The sequence below is a fragment of the Octopus bimaculoides genome, chromosome 6, assembly GCF_001194135.2.
Source record: "Octopus bimaculoides isolate UCB-OBI-ISO-001 chromosome 6, ASM119413v2, whole genome shotgun sequence".
NCBI classification, from domain to species: Eukaryota; Metazoa; Mollusca; class Cephalopoda; order Octopoda; family Octopodidae; genus Octopus; species Octopus bimaculoides.
The window spans coordinates 91,891,062-91,900,472 of NC_068986.1; the positions used below are offsets into that span (position 1 = coordinate 91,891,062).

At 37.7% G+C, this 9,411-nt stretch overlaps 1 protein-coding gene across 5 annotated transcripts in view; it reads right to left on the reverse strand.

Annotated features, from left to right (window-relative positions):
- The window catches only part of LOC106873676 (tubulin polyglutamylase TTLL5), a 152,629-nt gene that overhangs the window by 134,765 nt on the left and 8,453 nt on the right, over positions 1-9,411 (reverse strand). The gene's annotated exons all lie outside the window — the stretch shown is intronic.

A 9,411-nucleotide genomic window follows, 5' to 3' on the forward strand; every position in this document is an offset into this window, starting at 1 on the left:
TGTTAAATAATTTCATTGCACTCTTGCAATCTCTTCAGTAACTTGTCTCTACTGTTTATAAATTAATAAAGGACTGAACCAGTGCGTGTGTTTATTACTGGCATAATGCCTCTCCCAAGGTTTAATTGTATTTCTTTCAACACACATATCCACATCAAGAATCTTGCACACAAAATAAACATACGAAATATAAATATATATATATTTGTCCAAAATCACAGAGCAGGAGGAAGAGTAGCGTAAGTGAAGGGAGAGGAGAGAAAATAGTAATTCAGTGAAGGAGAAGTAGTGAGAGAAAGTAATAGCAATGAGAGAAAGGAAGAGGCAAAAAAGCATATCGTGTATCTTCTGTTTTTCTCTGTTGCAACATATGAATGAGAAAGGAAGGGGTGATAGATGAATAATGAAGGAAAGGATGAAAAAAGTCAGAATTTCAACTTTGTGTGAGTATATGTCTCTGTATCTAAAAGGGAGGTATGTGAATGTTTGTGTGTGTGTGTGTGTGTGCAATGGAAATGGGATGGTGAACATTCAACGCTGAAAAGAAAAATCAAACAGTGTTTCAACTCTGAGTATATGTGTGTGCGTGTACAAGGGAAGTATGCGAATGTTTGTATGTGTGATTATTATGTACTTTATTTTGTACCTTATTTATATATAAAATACTACAATTAACCATAATTTCTGACGGCACAGGGTCAGCTAGTAGTAATAATGATAATCCTTTCAACTAAAGGCACCAGGCCTGAAATTTGCAGGGAGGGAGTAAGTCAATTACATCAACCCTAGTACTCAACTGGTACTTAATTTATTGACCCTGAAAGGATAAAACGTAAAGTTGACCTCAGAGGAATTTGAACTCAGAAAGTAAAGACATACAAAATGTAGCAAAGTATCTTACCCAGTGAGCTAACAATTCTGTCAGTTCACTGCCTTAATAATAATAATAATAATAATAATAATAATAATAATAATAATAATAATAATCATCGTTTAATGTCCGCTTTCCATGCTAGCATGGATTGGACGATTTGACTCAGGACTGGCAAACAAGAGGGCTGCATCAGGCTCCAATCGGATTTGGCAGAGTTTCTACAGCTGGATGCTCTTCCTAATGGCAACCACTCTGAGAGTGTAGTGAGTGCTTTTACGTGCCACTGGCATGAGGGTCAGTCAGGCGGTATTGGCAACGGCCACGCTTAAATGGTGTTTTTTACATGCCACCTGCACAGGAGCCAGTCCAGCGGCACTGGCAATGACCTTGCTCAAATGCTTTTTCATGTGCCACCGGCACAGGTGCCAGCAGGGCGACGCTGGTAATGGATTTTCGAGCGAGATCATTGCCAGTGCCCCTGGACTGGCTTGTGCGGGTGGCACATAAAAGACACCATTTCGAGCGTGGCCGTTTTCGTGAGGGTGACACGTAAAAGCACCTACTACACTCTCTGAGTGGTTGGCGTTAGGAAAGGCATCCAGCTGTAGAAACTCTGCCAAATCGGATTGGAGCCTGGTGTAGCCATCTGGTTTCACCAGTCCTCAGTCAAATCGTCCAACCCATGCTAGCATGGAAAGCGGACGTTAAACAACGACAACGAATAGTAGTAGTAGTAGTAGTAGTTTAAAATTTTGGTAAAAGGCCAGCAATTTGGGGATTGATTACATTGACCTCAGTACTCAACTGGTACACTGAGAAGATGAAAGGTATTGTTCATAGCTTCTGTGAAGAGTTTTTGGGGTTACAGAAGCAAGTGAGGGCCTACAGTCTGTGTATAGTTGACAAATAGCATCTCATATAGGAGCCACATGTAAATAAAGCTGTCCATTAGCATTTCCTGTTTGTTTGCAATGGTGAAACGTTAAGTCATTGTTGACCTTACTAAGTTTATCAAAAGTACACAAACTGCCATTATGTGAAAACTTCTCTTTTGCCACATTGCCTTAAAATAAACTCATCCATTCTGAAGGACCAACTTGAGAAATTTAAATAGCTATGCGTTAATGACTTGAACTGAAATTGCCAGTGCTGTAGGTTAATAAGAACTAAAGTTGTCAGTTTTAAGTTGATAATTAGTTGGTTCTACAATTAATTTATCTTTGATTTATTAATTAAGTTGGTGGATAATTAACTTAATTATTGGTGGTTTAACAATGAGTTGGTAAGTGATGAATTGGTACAATACCAATATTTTTTAAGCAATTAAATACTTTATTTATTTTATTTTATTTTATTTATTTATTTTTTTTTGTTATTTTGAATAAAAGAATTTTTCAATTTCAGGAACAGTGTTATGCATGGTGGTTGGATAGAGACAAAGTGCCAAAACACAATCCAAAAAAGAATCTTCCACCAAAAGAAGGTAATGGTATCTGTTTGATGATCTAGCACTGGTGTCATCCACTACAGCTTCATGAGACCTGGTAAGTCAGTTACAACAGATGTATACATCAACCAATTGAATGAAATGATGAGTGAACTTGCAATTAAACAACTGAGATTGGTCAATAGAAGCAGGCCGATTCTCTTGCAAGACAATGCTTGACCACATGTTGCACAAAGAATGCTACTCAAGTTACAGGAACTGAACTTGGAAGTACTCTGTCATCCACCTTGTTCACCAGACCTTGCACAAGCTGACAATCATGTTTTCCAGGCATTAGGAAACTTTTTGCAAGGAAAAAACTTTCAATCTGAAGAAGATGCAAAAACAGCCTTTCCTGATTTCATCACCTCTTGCTCTCCAGAATTCTTCACTGCAGGCATAAATAAGCTACCAATAAAATGGCAAAACTGTGTCGATAATTTAGATGCATATTTTGATTAACTGCATGACTTTTTGTTGAGATAAAGTAAAATAAACTTTTATTTCAAAATCAGACATTTTATTCTTAATGACCTGATATTTCTCATGAACCACTGGAATTTAACACTTGAAGAAAAAACATGATTTGGGAGGTGATTCCAAAAGTCCAGGGGTTCTGAGACAGAAGGCCTGTACAAAGTGAATAGTATAGGGCCTGAGAAGTTAAATACAACAATGGGAAGAGGAGAGGTGTGTGAGTCAGGAATACCTGAATGAATGTAGCATGACCTCAGGCAACTCTGAGGAGCATAGGCCATCATAGAAGAGACAGAAAAAAAACAGAGAGAAGAAGCTCTACACCTCTATGCCAGAAGCTGGAGCCTGTCTCTGAATGTTTTTATGACAATAACTTGTGTAACTCTTTCCAATGCATAACCCTGAGCTGACCAATGCCCTGTGGGTGAATTTGGTAGATGGAAACTGTGTAGAAACTCATCACATATATATATATTTGTGTGTGTGTATTTGTACTCTCCACCACTAGACAACTGGTGTTGGTTTGTTTATGTCCCTGTAACCTAGCAGTTCAACAAAAGAAACCACTAGAGTAAGTATCAAACTTTAAACGGGAATAAGTACTGAGGTAGATTTGCTTGACTAAACCCTTGAAGGTAGTATCCTAGCATGATCACAGTCCAATGACTGAAACAAGTAAATGATGCATAACACACACACACACACACACACACACACAAAGACATACACGTCAAACATAAGCCAGGTAAGGAACATCACCTCAGTTGCTTGACCTGCTAGATATAGCAGTCAAAGCTGCTTCAAATCATGCCTACCACCTTAAAACAAGGGAGAAGTCATTGGGTAATATAGTCTCTGCTATGCAAAAACATGCAATGATCATACGTAGAATGCATCTGACCAGACTGACCAAGGACTAAACAACCACAACACACACAAGTGTCTGAACTAAACTGAAACAGACTATTTTTTGTTGTTGTTGTTGTACCATAAAAAACAATAAATAAATAAAAATAATACAAAATGGAAAAGTAAAATGAAAAGTGAAAAATTATAGTTTGCAGCAAACAAGCCAGTGGAAACTAATCAATTGTAGCTAACGAACAGGTAGGAATGTAAGTCAGTGAGTGTGCCACATGATTGCTTCTGGCAGATGAGAAGTGACATTTTATATGACCACAGAGAGAAAGACGAAACAGTTCTAACTTGCTTATTTTTGTTGTTGTTCTTTGTTTCTTTTAATGAGGAGCGGTGAGAGCTTAAAAATAAACCTTGTCCCTTCTCATAGTCTCTTCCTTATTCCATGACTTGTTAATCATATTAAATTCCTTGTATGTGTGTGTGTTGCATTGCAAAAAAATGTTAAGTATACATACATATGTAAGAGTTAAAATGTAGACATGAGAGGAAAAAGTACTCAATACATGTAATACAACTCATTTATATATTCAAAGTCAGAAGTTTCCCTCCATTGCTAATCTGAGTCTCTCATTTTCATTTCCCCCTCTAAATATATATATGCACACATAGACACAAACACAAACACACACACACACGTAAATATATAATCCTCCAATCCCGCTGTCCCCTACCCATCTCTCCTCCTTCCATGTGACCGGTGTCCGGCCAGTCATGATCTTTCTTTCTTGGCCTGACTGCAGACCGTCAACACGTCTCGTATCCATCTCCCATGTTCCTGCCTTTAGGCTTTTACTTCATACAGGCCAGCTCAATTTGAATCGTTCTCAGTGGAAAGACGCCTGTTGTTATTTCTTGATGTTGCATTCATAATTGTGTACCATGTTCTCCGGTTTTTTTTTGTTTGTTTCTTTCGTCTTTGTTGCTGTACACATTCACTAGCTTTCTTACAAAGGGGTCTAATGCTCTTAGCTTAAACTTTTTTGGGGACAACCAGATCGAACCATCTCAAGTGTAACTGTCCGAAATGGTCGTAACTTCTGGTACTTGACTGATGAAAGAAAGCCAAGAATGACCTGTCTTTTTTTGCCAGTCCTTCTAATTGTTGTTTCTCTTGTCTGCCTTTGTGTCATCCATCTGTCTGAACGTTTTAATGCCTTCTATTGCGTTTTTGTTCGATCTCTCTCTCTCTCTCTCTCTCTCTCTCTCTCTCTCTCTCTCTCTCTCTCTCTCTCTCTCTCTCTCTCTCTCTCTCTCTTTCTCTCTCTCTCTGGCGTTAGGAAGGGCATCCAGCTGTAGAAACTCTGCCAAATTAGATTGGAGCCTGGTGTTGCCATCCGGTTTCACCAGTCCTCAGTCAAATCGTCCAACCCATGCTAGCATGGAAAGCGGACGTTAAACGATGATGATGATGATATATATATATACATACACATACATACATACATACATACATACATACATACAAACACATGCACACACACATGTAAATATATGCACATACATGTGCTCACACACACACACATGCATGTAAATGTACGTATGCTTGCTTGCATGTATTAGTAAACTGCAGATGGAAGTGCACAACACTTCATCATGAATAGGTGCTATGCTGTGCCTATTTTTTTTTTTTTTTTTTGAGAAAAAAAACATCAGAATCTATATGAAACACATGTAAAGAGTGGATGCTGTATAGCAATAAAACAGAACCAGCTTTTACTGAATTCAGCAGTATTGAAAGAAAAAAGTATAAGGCATTGAATATGCAATGCTAACATAGTTATCCTACAACAGTGGCTCTCAAAGTGGGTAGTATTGCCCTTCTGGGGGTGGTCGAAAGTTCTAAGGGTGGTGTTAAAGAAAAGTGGAGCGATAGTGGGGTAGTGATTCATGTAAAAAGTGGGGTGATAATGGGTAGCAATTCATGTAGAAACAACAAAATAATGGGTTCATTAGGTTAGGTTTTATTTGTGAAATATAGTTGCTTTGAATTTGCTTCAGAAAGAGGTCTTTGCTTGTGATTGTTAGCTGGGGTGGGGGCGCTAGGAATGTGGTCTGGGTATCAAGGAAGCGGCAGCCCAATAAAGTCTTGGAACCACTGCTCTACATCAATGATTCTCAACCATTTTTTACTTATAGACTGTCGATTCCTATTCTATTCTGGTGCCCCCCCCCCATAGCCATTTGATGTTTAAAAACTAGTTTTAGAGACACTTCTTTCAAAATTCCTATTTTGGTAATCACACATTCACTTGTATAAATTGGACAATGTAAAGCATTTGAGAAAGAAATTTAGCTGTTTCTTGCAATAAATACATTCTTTCATTCTTTTACATTTCATCCCTAATGCTGGGGTACCGTCACATCTGAAACAATATCTTTTCATGGACACTTCACATACTACTGTGAATCTCCACTTCACTATTTTGCTTGTGTGAACCCCAAAACTCTTATATGGACCCCTTGGAGTCATATGGATCCTGGTTGAGAATCACTGCCCCATACTCTCTGCTACACTTTTCCTATGTTCTTCATTTTGAAAATTCTACCACTGAAGTCATGATAGTAAGACTAAAAAGAGAGTAACAACTATTATTACTTTTACAATGGTGTAAATGCCACAGAGTAGCCTGATCTTGATACTTTGACCTAATAAAATATTTGTCAATCTTACAGCACTGTCCACCTTTGCTAAAAGCAATGAACCACTTCACTATACAATGCCTACATAGTTTTGCTATGGAGAGTTTTTCAAAGGGAGATTTTGTTAAGAAGGCAGAGTCTTGTTAAAGAAAATGTTAAGAAGTTGTAAATCATTGTAAGTTTGAAATATATATGAAAAGAATTGACAAAAACTGTACGTGGAATTGTTTGTATGACATATTTTCTGAAGTATGTATGTAAATATAGTTTATTTTTGCATTTATTTGTTTGTGGCAGTATGTATGTATGAGTGTATAATAGTATATATATATAAATATAGCAATATGAGTGTGCTGGAGAACAATGCATCAATGTGTGGTGGCTCTGTGTGTGTGTGTGTGTGTGCCAGTGTGTATGTGAGTGTGTGACAGCATGTGTGTGAAAGTGGATGAGGGCAACGTGTTTGTGTGTAACAGTGTGCACATGTGTGTGGTAGCATGTTTGTGTGTGTTTGGCAATGTGTGTGTGTTCACGTGTGTAGCAGGATGTGTGCATGTGAATAGTAGTGTGTGAGTGTGAATGTGAATGGGGGTGGGTGGAAGCAGTGCACACATGCATGTAATATTAGGAAGTTTGAACCAGTAACTCTGTAATCCCTAAACCAAGCCTAATAATTAGGACAGCCAGCGAACCAACAATAACAGCCATTATTTCAAACACTTCAATTTCAGAACAATGAGAAATAGTTTGGTGATAGTAGTGGTGGTGGTGGTGGTGGTTGATATTGCTGGTGTTGATGGTGTTCAAAAAAATGGTGGCAGTAGACATGGTAGTGATACGCCACTTCGGCCAATAACAGGATCCCATTTAGATTAGCAGCTAAGGGTAGATGCTCTCGCCTGGTCACATTCTCTAGCCTATACATGCATTTACATATTAACATATAATAATCACCATCATTAATACACTCATCTCACATTAGCACATTCCTAATCTTTCCTTGAAATACACCATTCTAAAATTCCTCATCTTCCTCCTGCATATTTTTGTTGTTTATTTTCCTTGGTTTTTTTGGGGGGGTTTTTTTCTACTCCAGCCTACAAAATTTCAAATTTCAATCTGAATTCTAAATGCATTGATCTTACAAGTTTAAGACAATTTCAAATATCAGTGGTGCATTTTATCCTCCTGAAGGCCAACATAGTCCTAAGGACCTGAGAGACCTGCATGGGGTGGATGTAGGTATCTTCAAAATAAAGCTGGACCACTTCCTGTCAAGTGTCCCAGATGAACCAACTTCGCGGCAGGAGGTGCAGATGAGGGCAGCTGCATCATGTTGTGTACAGATTGCAAACAAAAGTCTCACCTTTTACATATACAGTATTGTTTGCAGCCCTCCATGATAGCATATATGGGCTGTTCATTATTTGATAGACTGGGGTATTAATACTCTGCTTGGAAATAGGTGAGGGTTGGTGTCAGGAAGGACATCTGGCTGTAGAAAACTCTGCCTAAGCATAGTCTCACCTAACCCATGCAAGCATGGGAAAGTGGACATTAAAATGATGATGATGATTGCAGTATTCTCGCCTGAAGATATTCTAGTAAGGCATTCAAGCCATTACACTGTTATACCAATGATATAGATTAATTTCCCATCTTATGTACAAATCTTTCAATTATTTTATTTTATTTATTTTTTTTTTTTTGTGTTAATGTTTTTGTAATTAAAAATAAGATAAATGAAAATACATACAGTCTGGATGGAATTTAAAATACAGAACTCCAAAATAAACTCAAAGATAATTTTATTTCTATTTTCTTTTATTTTTATGATGATTTGCTATCGGAAAATTCATTTGATAAGATAAAACACCTGAACATTGTAGGTACAAAATGAAACATCTATAAGATAGACCACCAGATGCTAGCATAAACTGTAAATAAATGGCCTCAGATAATGGTGTATTAATAACAAGATTAAAATATTTGCAAGATCATAGATGCATAAAGGGAGATGTGATATCTTTAATGAGTTTGGCATAAGCATTTTATATGAGAGAAAGGTTAAGGGAGGTTTTTCACACGCTACTTAGTAAATCCACTAAGTTTTGCTATTATGTTTGATTTTAATTTTTTAAAGCTTTTTTTAGTTTTTAGTTTTCTTTTTAAATTAGGGAATGATCCAATAATAGAACTCCAAGATATAGTATGGTTTAGAATAACAAAATTGATATAAACTCATGCAGAGTTGATTTGGGAGTTAATTGAAGAATCTCTGATTGAAATTCTAGATGAAGACATGAATACAACCAGGATTTGTAAAATATTTATATCAGAGTACTACTATCACCTCTGAGTCAGTGCTTCAGCTATATACATACATACATACATCCTAGATTGCATAAAAAAGAGTGGGGGGGGGGCACCTCACTAACTGGCAGGAGTTATTCCCTAACAAACTCCAACATTTGGACCACAGATGTTCTGTCTCATTCTTTAGCCTTCTCCACCACTACTACAATGCTCTCTGCTCCCCAGAGCTGGCTCATCTCATACCGCTTCCACTCAACTCTCCCATGCCACTCAGCTCTCTCATCTCATACCGCTTCCACTCAACTCTCCCATGTCACTCAGCTCTCTCATTCTCATTACTCATAATATATCTACACCCCAGGAACTGTCCTAACAACTATGCCCAGTCCTTACTCCCCAGACACTCCACCACTGGAATTTCCTTCCTACCCATATTTCCTTTTTTTTTTTTTGTTTTTCTATAGCTGTCAACTTCCTTTTACTCTTTTCTTGTTTCAGTCATTACACTGTGCTCCCCCCCCACCCCCACCTTGAAGGATTTTAGTTGAATGAATCAATTCCTGTACTTTGTATGTTTAAGCTTGGTACTTATTCTATCGGTCTCTTTTGCCGAACCACTAAGTTACAGGGACGTAAATACACCAACACTCATTGTCAAATGGAGGGATACTAATAAGCTGGTGCTGGAACTCAATAT